A 21,499-nucleotide genomic window follows, 5' to 3' on the forward strand; every position below is an offset into this window, starting at 1 on the left:
GAAGTCAGAATATTTTCTGAGTAACTACTGCCTTAGCCCCTTTCCCCACTCTCACTTTACCAAAAGTAATGTGGTGTTTCCCATCACTGAGAAAGTTGAAAGGCCTGATCAGACCGCCAATGAGAATAAATAAATAAATCAGAATAAAAAAAGTTTTATCAGGTGAAAAGAGATGAGAAAATTCAAAGAAAGCAACATATTTCTCATCAAGAAGCCACTCACTTAAAACATCTTCAGCTCTTTATCTAAGGCATTCTCCTAAAGAAGAGGGTTTAGTACTTGCTGCTAAAAATACTTTTAACCTGGGCCAATATCAATTAAATCTGTAAAACCTTGTAAAATGAAGCCCTATGATGTACAGAGACAGTAAATCTATCTTCACCACCTCACAGGAACTCAGAGCCCCAGGAACCAGGCAGTACTACACACTGACAGCTACACTGCAAAGAACAGCTCCAGCCCTTGTCCTGGCCAGGAGGACAGGGCTAAAGAGCAACACCAACTGCACAAGGTGTTTCACAGAGGGGTTAAACACCAATAAAAGCTACCAAGAGATTGTGAGAGTATAGCCTGTATGAGAACAGCCTTCCTAACACAAAAAGGGAAGGAAAGACAACTGGAGTGGCTTTGGGGTGTGCTGATCATGGCTTTTTTCCAAGCAGGACTGCCATCCTTTGGAAGTGACTGGCACCAGAGTGCCTTGTTTCAGGAGACCTAGAGAGAGGCATCCACGAGAAGGTTACTGAGGGATTCCCTCAGCTATTGAGGCACTGAGATACTTGGCAAGATGCTCTCTGGAAACCGCAGATACAGACGCTGTGCAAGCTCCCTCTGGGGCTTTTAAGTAGTGTCTGACTCAAATGGAAATCAATGCAAGGCTGGAGTCAACTACTCTGGAGAGGAAAAGCTCTATCCAGAGCCAAGCACAGGACAACCTCTGTGTACCATCTTGGGCTAAGAAGCAGTGTCCCAGGGCCCCTGATGGCTTGTGGGGAGGGAGCAGCACACCAAAGGGAACCCAGAGGGGCTGCTCCATATTTCCCTTCACCACAGCACTGAGTTTTCCCCCTGTTTACCTGCCTTCTGCTCTCTTCCTTGCTTCACTTAGGCTCTACCCACAGCCTTTCACCCCTATTCTTAGGGACTGGTCTGTGTCCTGGTCCGAGTAGCCCATGATCAGAAAGACATAGTGTCATCTGCAAGGAAGCAGCAGACCTCCTCCTAGATATCACAGCACAGGCTGACAGGGTTTGGGAAGTTTGTTTTGCTTGAAAAACAGCCTCTTCCCCCCAGTTCCTTGAGAAGGCTGGAGAGGGGAAGTTGTAGTCATGCAAGGAAAGCCCCCTAAATTACAGCTGTATCAGGAGCCACTGCAGTAACAGCCTCAATGAGCCAGCCAGGCCACTGCCCCGCTGGGGAAGGACATTACCATGAAGCCAGTTCCTAACACGGGACAGAAGCGCTAGACCGTACCACTTTCCGCAAGAGCAGAATGCCCCCTGCAGACAGCACCAACCCTTTAAACAAGCACAGAGACCAGGACAAGGGGCATCACCGGTACCAACAGCACCCGCCCGCGGGCCTGCATATAGAAGGAGCCCAGAGGGACACGGGATAACAGCGGAGGAGCTCAGCAAACAGCCGGGCTCCCCGCAGCAGGCTCTGCCAGCAACCGTCTGGCGGCCCCCACCGGGCAAAGCTCCCCCGCACCCGGGCCGGGCGGGCGGCGCGGTCCCCGCCGGGCAGGGCGCAGGGGGCGCGGTGCTGCCCGCCCCGCCCCGACCCCTTCGGGCTCCGCCGCCGTTCCGCGGCTTCTGCTGCCCCCTGCCAGCCACCGCGGGGAAGTGCGCGGCTGCGGCGGGGCCGGGGAGAGCCGGAGCTCTCCGGACACTTTAGGGGGAACAGCCAGCCCTATGCCAGAACAGACTCCCAAAGCAGCATCCAGCAGGAAGACCTTCGTCCCTCCCCATCCGCCCCGCAAGAGAACCCGCTCAAAGAACCACCATATCAGCCAGGCCACAAAACACCCATCCAGTGCTCAGAGTAAGGAACTTGTTTAACAGAAACCTCGACAGGTCCCCTGGTGATAGCAGGTTACCAGATGAGCACCATAGAACAAAAGCAGCAGGGATGTGGGTGTACAAAGGCACAGTTCATTTTATTTTTATTTATGCATATTTATTCCTGCAGTGAAGTGACCAAAGAACAAGCAGACAGGTTGTTCCCTGGAAGTCATTGCCTAACAGGGATGAGATTTGTTTGAGAACTGCTTGCTCTCCAGAATCCAGCAAAGCCCCAGTTCTCCAGTTAAACAGACAGTCCAACTTCTCTCTAAGACTACCTCCCCACACACACCCCTCTCTTTTTACATAGCTCCTCTGGCAGCTCTTTATACACGCTTCCCAGAATATCTTGGCACCAGTCACTTGCTCCAAAGCGAAGAAAAACTGTAGAACAATAATAGCATCACCTGCAGACACGTGCCACAGCCATTCAGGTCAGACAGTGCATTTCTGGTAACTGGAAACATCTCTGGGAGACCTCTGCTTTCCTGGATTAAATTCCATTTTAAAGCGAAGCTTATTCAAACATTTACATGCCAGTGATGCATGCAAGTGTCCCTCTATCAGTAAAATGACTATAAGATGCTATTTTTGTATCCAGGGTTTTTAAAGCTGATCTTGATCAGCTAACTGGTAGCTTGTTAGCATTTTTCAGGGACAGTCAGTGTTTAACTTACAAGCTCCACTAACCTAGACAGGGCAGACCTCAGCCTGTAAATCAGCCCAGTAGCAAAAATGCTAAAGGCATCAGAACTGCTGATTGCCCCCCCAGCCCAGCACATGGGTAGTTCCCCCATCCCACTCTGGCCCTAACCTTTGTCTGTGCCCACCATAAGCCACAGAGGCCCTCTCTAAAAGCCTGCTTCTTCTGTGCTTATTACCAGGACCTCTCCAGAGTTTGTATAAGACCATTGGTTTTGCTTTTTTTTCATATTAGGACTTTAATTACTACTCACAACTTGCAGGTAAAACCACTGGGTTCAATCCCTCATTTGAAGAACCTTAGTTTGATGTCCAAGAGGAAGATCAGTTTTTAAGAACTACTCAGAAAATGGCATAACAGAGCATCTATTTCTTCAGCAGATCTGCTTCCCTGCATTTGTTTGAAGTCTGACCTGATTATTCTTGCAATTGTATTTTTAATGCTCATCAGGTATCCTTTGAGAAATGGATAGTCACTTTTTTTTAGATCATACATATGCAATCAGACAAACAATACATAGCTCACCTGCTCTTCACAGCCAAAACCACATCCTTAACAATTAGCTATTACTTTCTTTGGAGCAGTCAGATCGGACAGGGGATCACTTTCTGATCTGCCTTGGGTACACACACCAGAAGTGCCATCTGTCTTCATTGTAGGGAAGAATGCTATACTCATACTGAAATAAGCCAAAGGAAGTTGTCTCCCTGCCGCTATGTTTGCCCTATTCATATTAGGTCATACAGTGCTTTCCTGTTTCCCTTTCCCCTAAGTAAGGTCCTCGCATTTGTACAAGACCACCTAGATGATTAAATTGGTCCAGCTCCTTCATTCTTTTATTCTTGTTCCATACTGTCTGTTAACCACTGCCTGGACATGGCACAGGGATGGTTAGGATCTCTTGGCACTTTGCAGGGGGTAACTTTGCCACTGACGTGCCAGTGAAAGGAGAGGCAATGTAACTGAGCAGAAGCAGCAGCATTAGACACCAAGTGCTGAACTGGTGAGGTGATACTTACACATGCTGGGTCACATATCCTCCCCATCAGACAGTATAACCTTAGCACTAGGAAAATGAAGCAGTGGGCCTGTAAGATCTGCTGAGGAGGCAGCTGCTTACACTCTGCCAGACCAGCCCGCAAAGGGAGCCTGAGACATCAGCTCCAGCCCATGAGCACACCCCAAGCTCTTCTGATCTGAGGCTTGTCAATTTTCACAGTTCGAGGGCATACGAGATTGAAAGGCACCTCCTTGTGGTTGGGAAATACCACCTCACTCAGATGTCACATCAGCTCAGTCCCCAGTGACCCAAGGCCAAGTCTGCACTTCTCTCAGCCTTGCCATTGAGCAGCTGTCAGATTGATGTCCCATCTCAGTTCTTCCCTCAGCACTCACAGCGCCTCTATCATTGCTGTCAAGCCTCCCAACAAGGCTGGGAGCAGGGACAATAAGCCCAGGGATGCAGGGGAGCTCCACACACACCTCAGCAGCTAGAGCCACAATAACTTATGCCTGAAGGGGATTTAAGGCAAAAAGTTTGAGATGTTGTAAAGTGCTGCCATAAGCAGAAACCACAGACACAGGCAGCCTCTGCACCTCATAAATCATCAGGAGGGGGCAGAGATCTGGCCACCATTTCAGTTAATTACAACTGTTAATCATATTTTCATTAACCTGAAATGAAATTGCCAGCCTTCCCTGCTTCCCACCCCGCCATTTCCACCCCATGCCCCAAATCCCATTTCTCAGATAGCAATTCCTTGTCAGCCAGGACACATGCTGTTGTTTGCAACATGTATCTGGGCAGCATCCCATTTACCAGGGCTTCTAGACCTTGCTACTTTGCCTCCTCCGCACCTGCATTCACACCCCTTCCGAGGCCTCAGTACACACACACTGCCTTTGTGGTATAGATGGCATGTTTATTCCCTACTCACTCCTTTTGCCCTGCTCCAACAAGCTCTAAAAGACTCTGCTCACAGCCACTGCCACTCCAACATAGCTTAGTGTGGAAAGCATACGAAGTCCATGCTTTTTTTTGGCTGTCAGACTTCCTAATATATTAAACATGTTGCTATAAGAGAATGCCTGTCTTCCTCCCTTTTTTTGTTTTAGGGGACTGATGCTACAGGCTTGCTCCTATAAAGGACTGATCTCACCATACACACCTGTACACCAAGCTGCTCATCCCAGATATCCCACAGGACTGAGAGAGGCAGGAGGCATGTGAAAGTCTTGGCCCTCTCCACACCCCAGGTCTGCTCATAATTCCCTGTCAGCTTCTACTTCTGCTCTCTCCATGAGAAGGGGGTGTTGATTAATGTCAAATGAAGACTTGAGACACTACATCTTCCCCCCAGTGTACAGAGAAGTAACTAGTATATTTGAGAACCCCTTTGCCTATGCTGTTAGAGCAGTGTACCTGAGGGGATAGCTCACCTCTGGGGTGAGGTAGATTCAGCATCTCCCTGCCTTCACTTCTTGCCTTTTCCTGCTCTGGGCCTGGAACAAACCCTCCTGCAAGCCAAGGCATCACACCCCTCTTCTTGCCCTTCTGCTCTCAGAAAAGCAGCCCTTGAGCAGAGCCAGACACTCCTCAGAGGAGCAGCACTGTCTCCAGCCCTGCTATGCTGGGAGCACCATGTCAGCTGAGCAGTACTTAGTGCAGGAGAGGGAGGCAACTGCATAAGTAAGAGCTTGCTGCTCTGCTTGCTTCTTTGCTCTTTGTTTGCACAAGGTCACTCCCAAAGTGAACTAGGTGGGTTGAGAGGAGATCAACTGCTTGGCTGAAGCCAAGGGGCAGGACAGCACTTCCTCAGAGTGCTGCCAGATTTCTTATCCAGGGATGTCACACCTCTTCCTCCTCAGTTTCTTAGTCTCTCCACCCACTCTTCAAGTCCAAGAGTGAACTCAACTTTTTGCTGTTACATTACCTGCAGGGCTGAAAGGAGGTCAGAAAGCCAGCAAGGGAGGGGAGGAGAGCTTGGTTGTAAGCCAGGACTAGAGGCTCCAAGTTCCACAGCTGCTTTGTTATCTCCCTCTCCCCAACTCCAGGAGCATCAGATGTGCTAAGCAGCCTGTGAAGGTGTTAATGGAGAATGTATCACCTCTGTCACAGCTGCAGTGCAACAGGGCACCCAGCACAGAAATGAGGTATAAAGAGTGTACTTACTCTCAGTGTGAAAACTGCTGGGTTAAATATAACGGAGGATTGCTGGCTCCAGCAAGCAGAGCTGATCTCTTCATTTGATGGCAGAATGGTTACTTTGCCAAAAATAGCCCTCAGTCCCCACGGAGCTGGCAATTTCTCCTGTGTCAAATGTATATATACATTACCAGGTATGATAGAGGTGCATAAATTGCCTTCATTATATATATTTCCATGGAAAGTGTCACAACATCTCAGACAAGCCCAGCTTTTTTGTTCACTACAGTTTGATTGGTCTGAGTAACAGCGGTTCCTGCAGAGGCAGGTGGATTGCAAAGAAGGACTAAGAAACCTTTTACACCTGCCTGGCAGCCTTGCACTGAACTTGCCATGAAAACCCCTTCAGACAAGGGTCAGGAATTTAAGGAAAATTGTAGAAGGTCTGTGTTCACCTCAGTGTCCTGTTGAACAGCAAATCAAATTCTTTAGCTGAAAAGAAACAGATTTTGGTCTTTGTTAGTGTGCTCAGTTGAGTAGGAGGGAGGGAAGAAAGAAGTTAGTCTGTTAAAGGAAAGCCTTTTCTGACCCTATTTCCCAGTCTTCTTAGTCTACATTGCTCTCCAGCTCCACAAAATCAGTTCCACGTCCCAGAAGTGCTACATGAGCTCCTGCCCTCATCTCCCAGAGGCACCCTAGAAATATGCAAGGTTCTTAATAGCAGAAACCACAAATCCCATCAATACTCAAGTTCTTCCATCTTAATGCCCTACCATAAACAAGCTATCTGACCTAGGCACATTGGTAATATACAGCAAAAGTGGGTTTTGTTTTGATTCTCTAGTGAGATAAACCCCCTATTCTTCAAGTTGATAGAGCCTGTACCTCCTCCAGGCAACTGCCAGGGCCTCTATCCCTCAGCCACACACAGCACAACTTTGCTGCAGACAAACAGTGCCTGGGGAAGGTGTCTCCTATGACCCTACTGATCCAAGACCCTTATCTTAGGATAAGAGAACACCCAGCTGTTGAACTGGAGAGGCTTTTGTCCAATTTGCACTGCTGGCAAAGCATAATTAGGTCAGAACACACCTAACCAGTGCAACAACCAGTGCTTTCAGTTTCATGACTTTGGCTTAAATCTTCAATCTGTCTGGACAGTTTAAGTTAATGATTCAAAGGAAGACACCAGGCATGCAACACCCCAACTTTCCCTCACACAGAACAGACAGTACAAGACAAGTTGAAGCTGTATTTTAGGTGACCTTTCAAAACTAAAAGCTGGCACAAGACATGAAGGGAAGTACATTGCCTCACAAATATAACCACTGCATTCAAGCAGAGGCAACACAGCAGCAGACAAGCCTTGAGTGCACATACGTTTATTAATAACATACAGAGGAGATGCTCTAGTGTTCACAGAGCAAGCCCAGTGCTTGGTTCAGAAAAGCTTTAGCAGCAGCAGCTGTGCAGTGACACAGAGCCCAAGGACCCAGGGAGATTTGCTGCACCCCAGCAGGCAGAGCTGCCCTGCTAACAGACAGGACAGTTTCCTGCAGCCTTATTTCACAGCCCTGAGAGGCTCTGGCTGCACAGAACCAGCCCAGGTAGGGCAAGGACACCGCAAAGAGGCCCCAGGATTGCTGTAGGTCAGGGCCTGCTTCTGTGGCAGCCTTGACAGTTAGCACCTGCCTTCTGGTTAGAGCTTTAGCTACAGATTTCCTCAGCCCCTTTATGCTTACCTGACCCATCATGCCCCAGACAGTCAGAGTGAGGATAAGCTGCATTTGTAATATCCCATCACTCTGACAGCACAGACTACTTGGCATTCACCCTAGGTCTCCCACAGGATCATTTGTAATCCCTTGGACTTCAAGTCCAACACAGGACATCCTTATCAGCTACCACTGAGGAGAGCTTAAGTGCCAAATAAACACTCCATGAGTTACAGACCTGCTCTCCCAGCTAAGCTGCTCCCACACCTTGCACCTGTGCTAGACCACAGGTACTCACCATCATGTAAAGCTAAGCTTCAAATTCAGAGCCCTCTAAATTTAGCAGTGAACTTAGTTTGTTCCTCTAGTTCCCCACAGAGAAACAATACTTGCTTACCTCATTTCTGAAGTCAAAACTAGCCTTCATAGTTTGAAATTAGACAAGGAAAAAAAAAATAAAAGCCAGCATTTTTAATGGCAAGGATAATTAAGTGTTGCATTCACTGCAACTGCATTCCCTATTTACCTGATTGCATGAGTTTGTTTATGAGAGGTCTGCAAATCTAAACTGTCCTTGCCAAACATACTCTACCTTCATCCACATGAAGTTATTGGGCTCAGCTGATGAGTGTTAATCTGAAATTTAAGGACCCACTAAACAGAACTTATCCAATCACCCCTGGCCTCAAGCTCCAAGAGCTCAAGCCTTGCACTCTTATCAAAAGTTGAGCTGCTAAGCAATTCCTTTTACCAGACTAACTACCAACAACATAAGAAGACACTCACCTTAAAAGTGCATTAATATTTACTAACTGAAGGCAAACTGCATAACAGCTCTTATCTGTGCTGCTTATCTGTGCCAGGTTTAAGAGCAGCCCAATAAAGGCACAGCAGCAAGACTTTTTGTAGAGATACATTACATCTGACCCAGGGATGTGCCAAGAGAGCTTGTTTTAAGTGAGGATCTTTGGGAAAGCAAGGAGATTCATTGCCTTAAATGCGTGGTATAAAACTGGGTTAGACAGGACTGCTCTCCCTAAGGAGCTGGCTCTGCCAGTCACCTGGGGGAAGTATCTTTTAGATATAACTCAATAATTCTCAGTTACCCACTGCATTTTTAAAATCACAGCCCTCTACTAACCCAGCTTCCCTCCTTGGCCAGGAGCACCAGCTTGGCAGATGGCACCCTCAGACCCATGTTTTTTCCTAGGGTGAGTGGGGGCACACCACAAGAAAAGGCTACTGCCCTCCTTGCTCCCCTGCCACAGCCCACACCTCCACAGCAGCTACAGCTTCAGTATCCCCTTGCTTCGCAATATGTCAAACTAATCCAGGTCACTCTCCATAGAAACCCCAAGGAACAGCTGCTAGCACATCCCAGCCTGTTTTCAAGGAAAGGCCACATACAGGGTTTGCCAGCTTTCTTATATCCATGATAATTTCCTCTTCATTTTAGTACCTAGCATCGTGACACAAAGCAACACAGCCTGTAGCTGGAACACCGTGCTCAAATTTTCAGCTGCATCTCAGACAAACTCACTGCCAGGAGAACTGAAAAAGCAAGATGCATATTAGCCTTGTTTCTCCAGGCTGAAAGTAGTGCTTTGAAGACACAAAGGGGAAGGTTTCAACTCACCTGAAGCATTTTGCTAAAAATAGCTTCCCTAACCCCATCAGATACTTAGGTTAGACTGTTGGAGAATTTTAAAAGAAAAGGCTATACATACAGCTTCCTTCCCTCACCTCACCAAATTCCTGATCAGCAGCTGCTGTGCATGCACAACACCATAGCAATTCTGCCTTTAGGGCTCAGTCAAAATTTAGGTCTAGCTCAGACATAATACATCTGCTATGGGGCAGTAATAGCTCAGGTCCCCTCAGCACTTCGCAGGGGAACCACAAAGCTTGATACACTACAGAAGGAAGAAGTCTAAAATGAAAAGCAGAAGCAAGGAACAGCACCTAGCTAGAGCAAAGGCTAAAATCAGGCTCTGCAGTGCAGACACCTGCCTCTGAGGATATGTAGCTGCACTGCTGACAGAGGGTCTCTCAATCCAGGTCTAGGTTTACTCCTCTTTATTCCACAGACCCATCACAAAGAAACTAAATCCAGCCTAACACCTCCCACAAAAAAAAAAAAACATAGCACCACCATACAATCAAGTAAGATCTCTGATTGTGGTCAGCAGGTGATTGACTGCAGATTTACTGCAGTCTGTGGGGTGGATCCAGGGGCTTCCTACAGTACCACAGGTGGGCATGCTGCTGGGGGCTTGCACCTCCCTGTGGCTGGAGAGGAGATGGATGCTGGCAGCCGGGGCTGCTGCTCCCAGGATCACATTTGTTCCTGCTTGGACTGGGAGAGCCCCAGGTGAACACAGCACTTTCCTAAGATGACCAATGCTTAGAATAATTCATTAACAAACACCCCACCTGGAGAGCAGAGCCTTCCTCTCCTATGTCCTGTTTTTGCAACAAGATATTTTTGCAAGAGGGTTTTTTCACTAGGCTTTAAAGTCATCTTGTCTGCTCCAGATCACCAGTGAGAGATGATGTTTGTGCTAATGCTCAGCTACATATCCCAGGGCAAAGGCCAGGGAGAAATACTGCAGGAGAGTGGAGAGGGAGGGAGAGGAATTCCCTGAGCAGAAATTATTTTGAGCAGAGAAAGCTGCAGAGCAGTGTGGAGTGAGGCAGAAGAAATGCAGGAGAGGGAGGTGGCTGTGCTGGGGGAGATGGAAAAGAACAGAAGAGGGGAAGCTCACAGGGCTCCTCCAGAGAGGAGGGGTGGGTAGGATACTGCTCACAGGGGCTCTGTAGAGGCTCCCCATCAGGAGCAGGCTGTGCTTAGCCGTGCTTTCCCCTGCAAGGGGATTCCCTCTGCCACCTACTATTGGTCCTGGCGCAGTGACAAGCTGCTGGAGTGGATTTCTTTCCCTGCATACATGGTGGAGGTATAGAAAAACAGCAGCCTCCCTCCTCCCATGCAGAGGAGTGGGATTCCCTCCCCGGCCAGGAGGGATACTCCATGCTAGGGCTGGGCACTCACAGAAATCCAGGGGACATGTCCTCAAGAAAAACACTGAGGGTTGTGCTCACAGCCTGTCTGCAGGATGCAGGGGGAAGGATCCTGTGCCAGCAGGCTGCTAGGAAAGGGATTCAGAAGCTCAGTCCCTGGTAACAACCAACATCTCAGCCTGCTGACACTGAGATGGTCCCCACCTCACAGCCACACTGGGATCCTGCCTGTCCATGCTGAAGACAACACCCAGACATCAACTGGCCTCACAAAGCTATCGAGCATGCAGAAGTGGCAAGCAAAGCTACCCAGGAGATGTAAGACCCATGCTTCATGCTTTGCACAGACCAGTCCTTAGGGCTTCCCACGTTTGTGAAAAGGGGCTATGATCTTCCATCTACATATTCAAAATAGTGCCCCATCATAACAGAGTGCAAGATTTTTACAGCCTAAAACCCTACCTTAAGTTCAAGCTGCATCTTAACAGCTAACCACTGATTTTCTCTGTCATAGACTTCCTGAGTGACCTCAGGACACTCACTTCTCTTCTAGCTTCTGTTTTTGAAGGAAAGATCTTCATGTATTACCTTAAGGTTTGCTTAGGAGCAGGCCCCTGCTCTGCCCAGCCCCACTGCAGGCTCTGTTCAACTATGAAGCATTGCAAGAAGAAGTGCAGTGAAGGGGACTCAACAAATGTCTCCTTCCCAGGAGGACACTGGGTACCTGCCTTTCTTTGGGGATAGGAGCTACAGAAGAGTCCTCAGAGGGCTGCTCCAACCAAGCACCAAGGAAGCAGCAAGAGCAGAAGAGGGGCAAGCCAGAAACCAAGTGACCACAGTGCAAGCAGAACCCTCACCAGTCAGGGTGCAGCACCACCATACCTGAACAGGGTGAGCAAAGTCCCACACAAGGCAGTAACTCAGGCCCAGGATATCCAGCCAGAGACGAGGTTGCCAAGTGCACCTGAAGGCCCTCTGAAAGACAGATCCAAAAGCAGCTACAGCATGGCCCAAAAGAAGGAGGAGGTACAGGAGCCTGAGCTTAAATGGAGCCCCGGCCATGGGTGGGTGTGAATGGGTGGTGGATGTCCCAGATGGGGCTTGTTAGGGCACTCAGGACTCTGTCACAGCTGCCACGTTGAAGCTAAACTCTCCAGAGGCAGCTGTGTCCTGACAGCTGTGCATTTTTCACTGTCACAGATGACTTTTCCTCTTGTCACTTCTTGCTTTATGCTGTTGTGGTTCAGGAAAGAGCAGCACACATGGAGCTGGTGTAAAGTGAAGGCCTTGCAGAGCTGTTGCAGAAAGCTGGGTGGTGCTCACAGGCTGGGAGGGAAACCTCACCAAGCCCTTGCAAGAGACCCAAAATGCAACCTGCACCAACCTGTGGACCCAGCTGGGAGAAACCAGAGCTAGGTCAAAACATCCCTTTGAAATACCTGGACAAAAAGCAGCCAAATATTTAGCCTGTCACCAGGAACTATGTAAAACTACCCCAAGTTATGTGCTTGAGGGTAATGCGTGCCTGCCTGCTGCAGGTGCACGTGCAAATTTCTTGGGGTCAGTAGAAAGTCACAAGCAGCATGGAAGCAGGGACACTTTCAGTTGCCATTTGTGCCAAAGGTCCTGGTGTCCTCACCAGCATTTCAGAGATGCTGTGTGGAAGCAGTGAAGGTTTTGGCCATGCAGATAGACCTGTTTTTTTACTGCCTCTACTTCTTCACTCTTCTGTTTCTTGGGGAACACCCTGCATGATTTCTAAGTGAACAAGTATTACCTAAAGCTTGAAAAACCCAGGATCTTGAACCATTTTTTTTAAATGTAATTTAGCATCCATCCTGTAATGGGGAAAGGAAACCAGTCCAGGATGGTGATGAGATTCGTGGGATGCCATAGCCCAAACAGAGCCTGGAACTTATGTTTGCACCCCAGATCCCTGTTCACCACTCGACTTTGCCTCCTCAGGGAGAGTTGCTGGGAAGAGAACAGGGGGATATCAGGAAGAAAGTGGTGCAACCCTCTTTCCCCTCTCCCCGACAGCTTGGGCACAGATTATGCTGTTTTTCTCCCACCACAATAACATCGTTATTCAACTTGGCAGCACAAGGTGGAGTGAGTGAGTGAGAGAGGGAGAGTGTGTGCGGCTGTGTGTATTTTTTTAATCTCCCAAACATTTCCCAGTTCTGCCGATTGCGAACTCCTGCCCGGCCATCCCCGCTGCAGCATCCCACGTTGCCATGCCGACAGGGGCTGACATCCCCGGGTAGCAAAGGGAATGCTCCGCTTTGCTGGGGGCTGCAGGATGGGAGGGATGTGCATGTGCCTGACTGGTGCTGACCCCTAACCAGGGCATTTTGGGGTTATTTTTCCCCAGATATCCCAGCGCTGGGCAACGGTTTACTCCTCATCAGCCCCTTTAAGGTGTCTTCAGCAGCGCTTGACTTAATCAGGATGTCTTGGCATGATAAACAGCCTTCTCCTGACCCCGGTGCTCCCACTGCGAATTAGATATAGCAAAGCAAACGGTTCCTCGCTCCCTGCAATGCCTCACCACCTCCCTGCCCTTGTGGCTGCTGTAGGGGGTAGCAAGGCTGGAGGGAGCCCGCAGCTCAGGGCAGCAGAGCCCAACTGCCCGGCCTGCTGCCAGCATGGTTTCTTTTAAAGCGTGTTTAAAGCTCCAGCTTCTCCGGGAGATGTCCTACAGCGCTGGCCAGGAAATAAAGAAGAGAAAGTTTGGTGGTTTTCATTTCTTTCCACCGGGGCGAAGACACCAGCGGGAGAACTACAGCTGTAGATCTGAGTGCTGCCGCCAGGAGACAACAGCCTGCCCAGGGTGCCGGTGGGATCTGGGGAGAGGGAAGCAGTAGATCTGCTGCCTGGTCCCAAGCACACACCAGGCTGTCCTTTCTGGAGGCAAAAATATCCTCGTGGCCATCTGGGGAAGGGACACAGGGCTCATAATGGAAGAGAAAGCAAGCACGCTGCTAACCAGCACTCGCCTGAGACTGGGAAAAGAGGAATCCCCTTGGATCAGGAGTGCCCCTTGTTGTGCCTGCTGGTCACAAGGCATGGACGGCTTGCAAGGGGAGGGGAGGTTGGATTGGACTAGGTGATCTCCAGAACCCCCCTGCAGCCAGTGGTTGAATCTCTGGGAATCACTGGCTTTTTGGTTCAGGTTTCTCTGCAGAACGGGGCACATATTGCTGGAGGGATCGTGTGCTGATAATGAAGGGAAGAGATGAAGGTCTGTACCCAGCTTGAGCTGTGGGTTACTTAGGCTTTGCAATACGCTTCCACTGGTGGTCCCAGGGGAGGAAGCAGTGGGATTTGCTTTTATTCAATAAAAGAAACAAAACAGAATGCATTGCTAATATCTGCAAAACCAACATGGCCAGCTGCTGGCTTTAGAAAATCACAACCAGACAGACGTGCGACCACACCATGTCCATTCTCTTTGTGCCTGCTAGGATTTCTGAGCCTAGCATCAGGCCACTTACTACAGCCTTTTACTTTACAAATGAGGGCAGAAACTCAAAAGAAACAAAAGAAGAAGGTGAAGTTTCCAGGAACTGGGAGCTCAGGATCACACTTTGCCTGTGGGATCCAGACCAGCCAGCCCCTGGTGTGGGTACCCACTGCCCATCCAGCCCAGCACAGCCTGGGGTCCTGCTCACCTGGGCTGCTCCTGCCTGCGAGCCCCTACCTGCACATCCCACAGGGGTGCTGAGTGCTGTGGCCACTGCTATTCCCATTCATAAAATAAAGTGCTTTTCTATCCCAGAGGAGTTTTGTACTTAAACTGCATTGCAGGAACACATTACGGCTCCCTTTCCAATCGCTTTGTTCTCCTGCTTCCCTGCAGTTTCCTTGGAAAAGTTCATTTTCCCTGTGGACTTCCTTTAGATTTAAACATTTCCCCTCAATGGATTTGGTGAGCAAAGAAAGCTTCAATTTGGAATCTGAATAGAAACAATTTGTAGCACCTTGGTGTACAAATTATGGGCATACATTGCGAAAACTTGTACACCTCTACCCATGTCTTGGTTCACAATATGTATGAGACACAGCCTCAATTTCAGTCAATAGCTTTCCAAGAGCTCTTGTGCTAGCTTCAACTCACTTTCTACTACTTTCTGCAGCAGCTGGCACCAGCATAAAACAAATGTAACATGCTACTAAAGTGTTATGCACTCACTTTAGGCTGGTGCTAGCTGCAGCAGGAGGTGTTGGCTGGTGGAAAATCAGATGTTTCTGCTATTGCTTCAATTATAGATAGCTCTTCCTGTGAAAAGACTTTTCTGCCTGAGAAAAGGGCAGTGGAGTGAGAGGACAGTGACCTGGCACGAGGAAGGCTGGGAGAAGATTCACAGCTCCTCTCTGCCCTGCATGGGGAATATGCTGTAACCTTCTTCTTCAGACAAGTTTTCTGGCTATTGCACTTTAAAAATATATATATATATACATATTTCCCTAACAAAGCTCACAATATGTCAAGGACAGGCATGTTTAGTGACACAGCTGGCACAGGCAGGCTCAGTGTGGCCACCACACATCCTGGTCTCCCAACTACTTTGTCCTGTGAGTGCCAGCTTCAGCCCAGAGGAAAGTTCCCATTTGGCTCTTGGGCTCTGTGCTCAACCCTAATTTGTAAAGAGAAAACAATGGATTCATTTTCTCAGGAAACACTTGTGATACTAGATGGAAATGATCCACAGAGAAAGATTGATTTTTTTCCTAGATGCTCATGATAAAAGATTATAATACATTCTGTTCTGATAAGTGTTTTAGTCTGTATCAGTTTAAATTTAGTATTGCATGATATTAGAAATTACAAGAAAGGTACAGATAAAACAAAACTTTATCCCAAACATCTTAGAAGTAGCTGCAGTTAGGAAAAGTTGTTGCTTTTCTTTCCAAGCTGGGATAAATCAAGTCCTGAACTTGGAATTTCCTGCCGGCAGTCCTGTTATAATGCTGTTTTCAGTCAGGCTGGATGGAAAAGCATCAAGATGGAAAGAACCGAGCTAAAAGGTTTATCTGAATTATTAAGACTGTGGAGCAGAGCACAGGGAAACCACAGTCTATTGCAACCCTGCTACTGCATCGCTGTGTGAGTGCGAACAAGATACCTTGTTTCATGTGTCCCAGAGGCAACATGGATGGATGCCTCCTCCTGAGAACACTGTGAGATGGCGTGCTTATGCTAAAAAAGCAAAAAGGGAAGCAAGAGAATGGCCAAAGGGACAGCTGACATCAGTTATGCAACGTATTTTGTGCAGGGACAGTCTTGTGCAGGGTTTAGTGCTGAAAGTGTGCTGAAATGCAAGCAGAAAGAGGTGGGGAAACCTTGTACACAGGACAAAACAACATCCCCAAACATTTCTTTGGGATGCCTGTGGCAGAAGTCTGTAGCCAGCACTTGTGGTGCCATGCTCCAAGGGGGAGAATTTCAGGCATGAGGTGCAGCGAGACCTGTGGCTCTGAGTGGGGTTACCCAGTCCAGGAGCATTTCTTGTGGATGGAAAGCAGTTGCTCTTGTCTGTTTGCCCATGCCTTACGTTATTTTATCTTTTTTTTTTTTTTTTTTTTTTTTTTCCTTCCAATTTTAATTTCCAAACAATTAAAGTAAAGCAAATGGAGAATAGACTCACACCTTCTGTGCTGACTGAGCCAGACCTGTCAGCCTGAGCATTGTCCTTTAGGACAGCCTGACTGGGGCTGGGTTCCTTTTGGGACTGGCCAGAGAGGTGCTGTTATTCCCAGTGAAGCCTTGTGTGGATGCTCGTTGTTCAGGAAAAAAGTCCCTCAGCCCAAATCAGCGCAATCAACCTTGAAACTTGGGTGAGGTCTCCAGGGATTGTGAGGGCATCAGGAGTATATGAATTCCTAGGAGGAGGAGAAATACAATTCAGAGGAAACCTGCATTTTCCTGCAGTTCCTTGGGGCAAAGAGAGACCAGAGCTCTCCCTGGAAGGTGACAGCCATGAGCCCTTGCAGCTCAGCCAGTGCCCAGGTGCCTTTCCTGGACCCTTATTCCACGTCCCCTTCTCTGGCTTCTCTCTTTTCCTCCGTCTTCACTGGAATTTCTCTCCCTCATGCTCCCTGTCACGTTTCTGTGTCTGCCTTTGCTCCAAGACACATCCCTCTCTGCCGGGGTGTGCTCTCCTTCCCCGTGCCACGTGCATGGAGCCGGAGGTGCTCCTCTCAGCACAGCCCTGCAGAAGGCTTGCCCTGTGCTCCATCCCTCCTAGCCTGTTACCAGGCAACACAGCATCACGCAGATCTCACTCCCAACCTCCAAAACAAAATGTCTATACGGGGGATTTTCCTCCTGCTCCTCCAGAGAGGAACCTCACAGACACGTTGGCTGCTGGCTGTGCCTGAGCACTGCTCTGCCTGGGGCAGAGGGGAGGCACCTGTAACTCCTGGCACCAGCTGGGACCATTTCCTTTCCCCTTCCCTGCGTGGTGTGCCCATGCTTGACATCTTCTTCCAACTCTGCATGCAGAAGGGATTGGCAGGAAGGCTTCTGCCAAACTGGGGGACCAGTGCTGTGTTTGCCATTACACTGGTGCAAATACAGAGTAATTCAGTTTGGGTCAAGGCAGTTTCTCACCAGCCTAAGGAGGAACACAGAACTCATCTCAGTTGTTTTCTCTTCCCTAGCATGAGCACATGAATTTGGGGCTTTGCACACTTACACGGGAGTTTTGTTTTCATGTCTACAGAGTGCATGCTCAAACGACTTCATAAGTTGAGGCTTGACCAGAGCTTACTAGCTGTCAGCAGGCTGATGGACTGTCAGACCTATTTCAGGAGCAAGACACATGTCACACTGTCTTCTATCCTATAATGTACAAATTGCATTTCATGACAGCAATATAACACTCCTGAGAGCAAATTTTGGCACAATTATCATCCTTCTCAGGTCGTAAAAGTCACTCAGCTCTTGGCCACCTGTTTTAGAGCTGTCAGCCAAAGCCCCTTGCAACCTCCGCAGTGGCTGAACACCATGGGAAAGCACACATGAATATTAGCTCACAGAAAACACCAAGTTAACGAGGAGAACACATCATGTGCCCAGTGGGAACGTTTTACAAATTCCCTGTCCCAGACAGGAGCAGTTGTAGAGGAAACATGTATCTGCCTCGATTTCCCACTTGAAAAATAAAACTGGGAATTTATGATAAGCAAAGGAGTAGGGTTGTTCCTTCTGCATTCAGCCTTGGAAAACTTGAAAGCAGTTTTGTGTTCTCTCTTTCGTCTCTGATCAGAGTAGAAAGCCCTGACGGGCACCTCAATGTGTGCCATACCAGTGTCCTTTACCTTCCAGTGGCCGGACTTCGTGCGTTTGCTTCTCACCCTGGATCTCTCAGCCTTTGGGATGCTCCCTTCAGTAACATGTCTGTGTGGTCCTCCCGTGACATTGCCACTTGTTACTGCCCTCCACCGCATGGCATCACAGGTCATCTTTCTTTGTCATGTCCAGAGCAAACACTGCTTGGGTCCTCCCGAGTAGGAAAGGCATGGAAAGGAGCCCCTCTGTCTCCAACCACTGGGTCACTGCCCATGGAGGAGACCATCAGGATCTTTGGGATAAATACAGATGAAAACTTGCTCACTCCTACATGCCTGTGTGGATGGGGACTTGACCAACATCAGGCTAATGGGGCAATTGGGTCCCCTGCAGACTGCAGGCACAATTTCTTTTACTGCGTTTGCTGCAGCTCACAATGTAGGAAGTGAATGCAGTAAAGCTTTGGGAGGAGACATCTTCAGGTAGAACCTGCAAGGTTTGCTCAGGAAACTCCCTGTCCCTGTGGCTAGCTAATCCCAGATGCTGATTTTTGGCTCCTCCTGCCTCCTGGGTGGTGGTGCTGAGAGGACCTCAAAGCACAAGAGCTGCATGGGTAGAGGGAAACAGAGGGGCTGAAGCCATCCACCCCTCCATGTGGTGTTCAGGAACATTTTTTTTACTTAGATCCTTGCAGCCCACTTCACTACAACTTCCAGCACTTTTTTTTTTTTTTTTTTTTTTTTTTCTGGGTCTGGGACTGCACCCAGGAGGTCTGGCTGCGAAGGAGGCTGATCTGCTGATGCAGAGGGGAGGGAACATCCCCAGCACTGAGGAGTGCCACAGCCTCTGAAACTGGGGAATGCCCAACAGACACGCTCTGTGTCAGAGCAGATCCCCACCATTAGCAGTAAGGAGCGGGGAGGCATTTTTTGTCACTTCTTAATGGTCTGCAGGGGCTGGAGCTCCTTGTCCTTGCCTTGGGCCCTTCGCACTGCCAGTGGTAACATGATCGGAAATGCCAGTCCCAAAGGGCACCGCTGCTGTTCTGAATCGCAGTCATGGAAATTAAACTCGGGGCCTTTGATGTGCTAAGCTCCAACCCAAGGAAACCTTTCCCACATTCCAGGGGTTCACAGCCCCGAGGTGGGATGTGCAGGTGGGATAAGCTGAGGACACGTCGCTGCAGTAAGCAGGACCAGGCAGGCTCACGTGGCCGAGGAGCTGGCCCTGATGCCCACGCAGAAGCCAGCAGCCAGAGGACATAGAGCCATGCATGCACTCGTGAGAGGACTGAGGGTCTGAGCTCTACATCCCCTGGCACAAATGTAGGAACAAACTCATGCCTCCCCGGGTACCCCAGCTAGGTTTCCCTGCGGACCCATCTCCCTCGTCTCCCTCGTCACCTGCTTACAGGGCAGCTGCAGGTACGGCTAGAGCAGGTTGTCCCTGTGCCACAGGCCCGGAATGGTGGCTCTGCCACTGTACAAGTTGTCCGCATGGCTTGTGAGGTTGTGGCATGGGGACACCACCATGCAGAGAGCTGTTCTTTCACTGTAGACCCATGAGCTAAAGCTTCTCAATAACCACAGCTGTCACAGCACTTCCACACCCATAATTGAAGGGCCTTCACTTGGCCGTACCGTTTTTCAGATGAAAGAAAGCTCAAACCAGACAGGGCCTGCAGACTTGTAATAAAAGATGGCTGAAATGGGAGGTGGTGCGTGAACCCATCTCTGCTGAGAATCCTTCCTGCCACACTTTCCATCCTCTGGCTAAAGAGATTTAAGCACAGGCAAGATGCGCGGCTGCGTGCAAAGCTCTGCTCACCAGTTCACCCATTCACAGCTCCTAAAAATAGCAAACATTTCCGCTCACTCCAGAGAATTCTGCACTATCTTGCAAAGTGATGAAAGATCTTTAACTCAGCAAAGATGGAGAACCCCGGCTATAGACTATGCCTTTGGGATATTTCTTTGGAAATATACAGCTTCTAGCATGTGGTGTGTCCAGGCACAGCGGCTCACGGGGCTGATATGTTTGGGAGTGATTTGTGACTTAAAGGGCACAGAGTTGCCAAAAATGATGGTCCCAGCTGTCCGAGCAGTTGCTGGTTGCTGCCTACCACATCAGTACATGGGGGTAATGCCTTGTGGTCTTCTCTTCCAGGGCCAAAGCCTGAGGGTGATTACGTGGCACTATAATTACTGGTGGAGCCTTTGTCCAGTGGGATAGCTTGAGGAAAAACCTTTCCTGCTGGGAATCCAAGTCCAGGAACCACAAAAGGAACTGCACCGCCTTGCTGCACTACTTGTGCAGCCCCTCAGGGCAGCGCTGATTTCTCTCCCATGGCACAAACCCAAAGATGGAGGGGGCACATGGACAGACATGCAGCAAGTGTTGGACAATTAAACACCAATGAGAAAATTAAAAATAATAATAATTAAAAAAAAAAAAAAGGTGGGGGACAAACTGCACTGTGGTGGCTGTAGACCAGAAGCCATGACCTGCCATGATCTATAGAGGCTTTTGGCACAACATTGTCACACTGCAGGTGACCCTGTGACTTGGAGCCAGGGGTGGCCACAGGATGAGAAGGAGGTCCCGGTGTGGAGCTTGCAGCAGAGCAACAAGTAGGGGGGGAGTTCACGTGAGTGATTTGATAGTGGAGGACAGCAGAAGGCCATGAACAAAGTCCTCCATGGCCTCTTTGGGATGATTACAGCCACAGCATGTCATCTCCAGCAGCTTCTCATGGCTCTATTTGGATTCAGAATATGAACTTCAGGAAAAAAGAAACACTGCTGGGCTTCCTCTGGAGAGAAGAAGGGGAGGGAGTCACAGCCCTTGGGGTTTTGGGGGGAGGCTTGAGGCTGCCAGTCTTCTGGAGGGAGAGAAACAAACACCTCAGTGAGCATCTTCACGTATCAAATGCGCATCAGCCCTAATGAGACTCAGCAGAGATGGGTGACTAATTCCAGAGCAGTCATTTATTCGTGAACATGGCTTCAGGTAGATTATTCAAGAGCACACAATGGTTTCTTTGAATGCATTTGCTGCTAAGCAATTGGCTTCCCAAAGTTTCACGTTGTGGCTGAGTGGTCAGATAATTCATGTGACACGGTTTCTGCTCCCGACTGGGTGAACTTGCAAGCACAAATGTCACCATTTGTGAGCATAATTTTCCCCTTCATGTATACCTCTGACATTTGCTTTCCACTTACCTTTTTGCCAGTAACATGCAATCACAGTTGGTGGGATGGAGCAGTGCTAACGGGCCACAGAAGGAAGGAGGGGAGCGGCCCAGGGGGGCTAAATGGGGCCTCTGGTGCCCAGAGAGAGGCAAATGCTGCTCGGCTCCCCCAGGAGCTTCTCTCTGGTACCCAGCAGCTTAATTCAGAATAAGTGTTTCAGAAACATGCTGCTGCCAGGAGACCTGCGCACCACAGCAGCAGTCGGTGAGGTTAATACCACACTGTGCAGGGCCGGCAGCGAGAGGAGCTGGGGCTGCTCGTGTTGGGCTCAGGGCTCCCAGGGGCACATGTGCACGTGGGGGAACAT

Source organism: Aythya marila (assembly GCF_965140915.1).
Source record: "Aythya marila genome assembly, chromosome: 13".
Lineage (NCBI taxonomy): Eukaryota > Metazoa > Chordata > Aves > Anseriformes > Anatidae > Aythya > Aythya marila.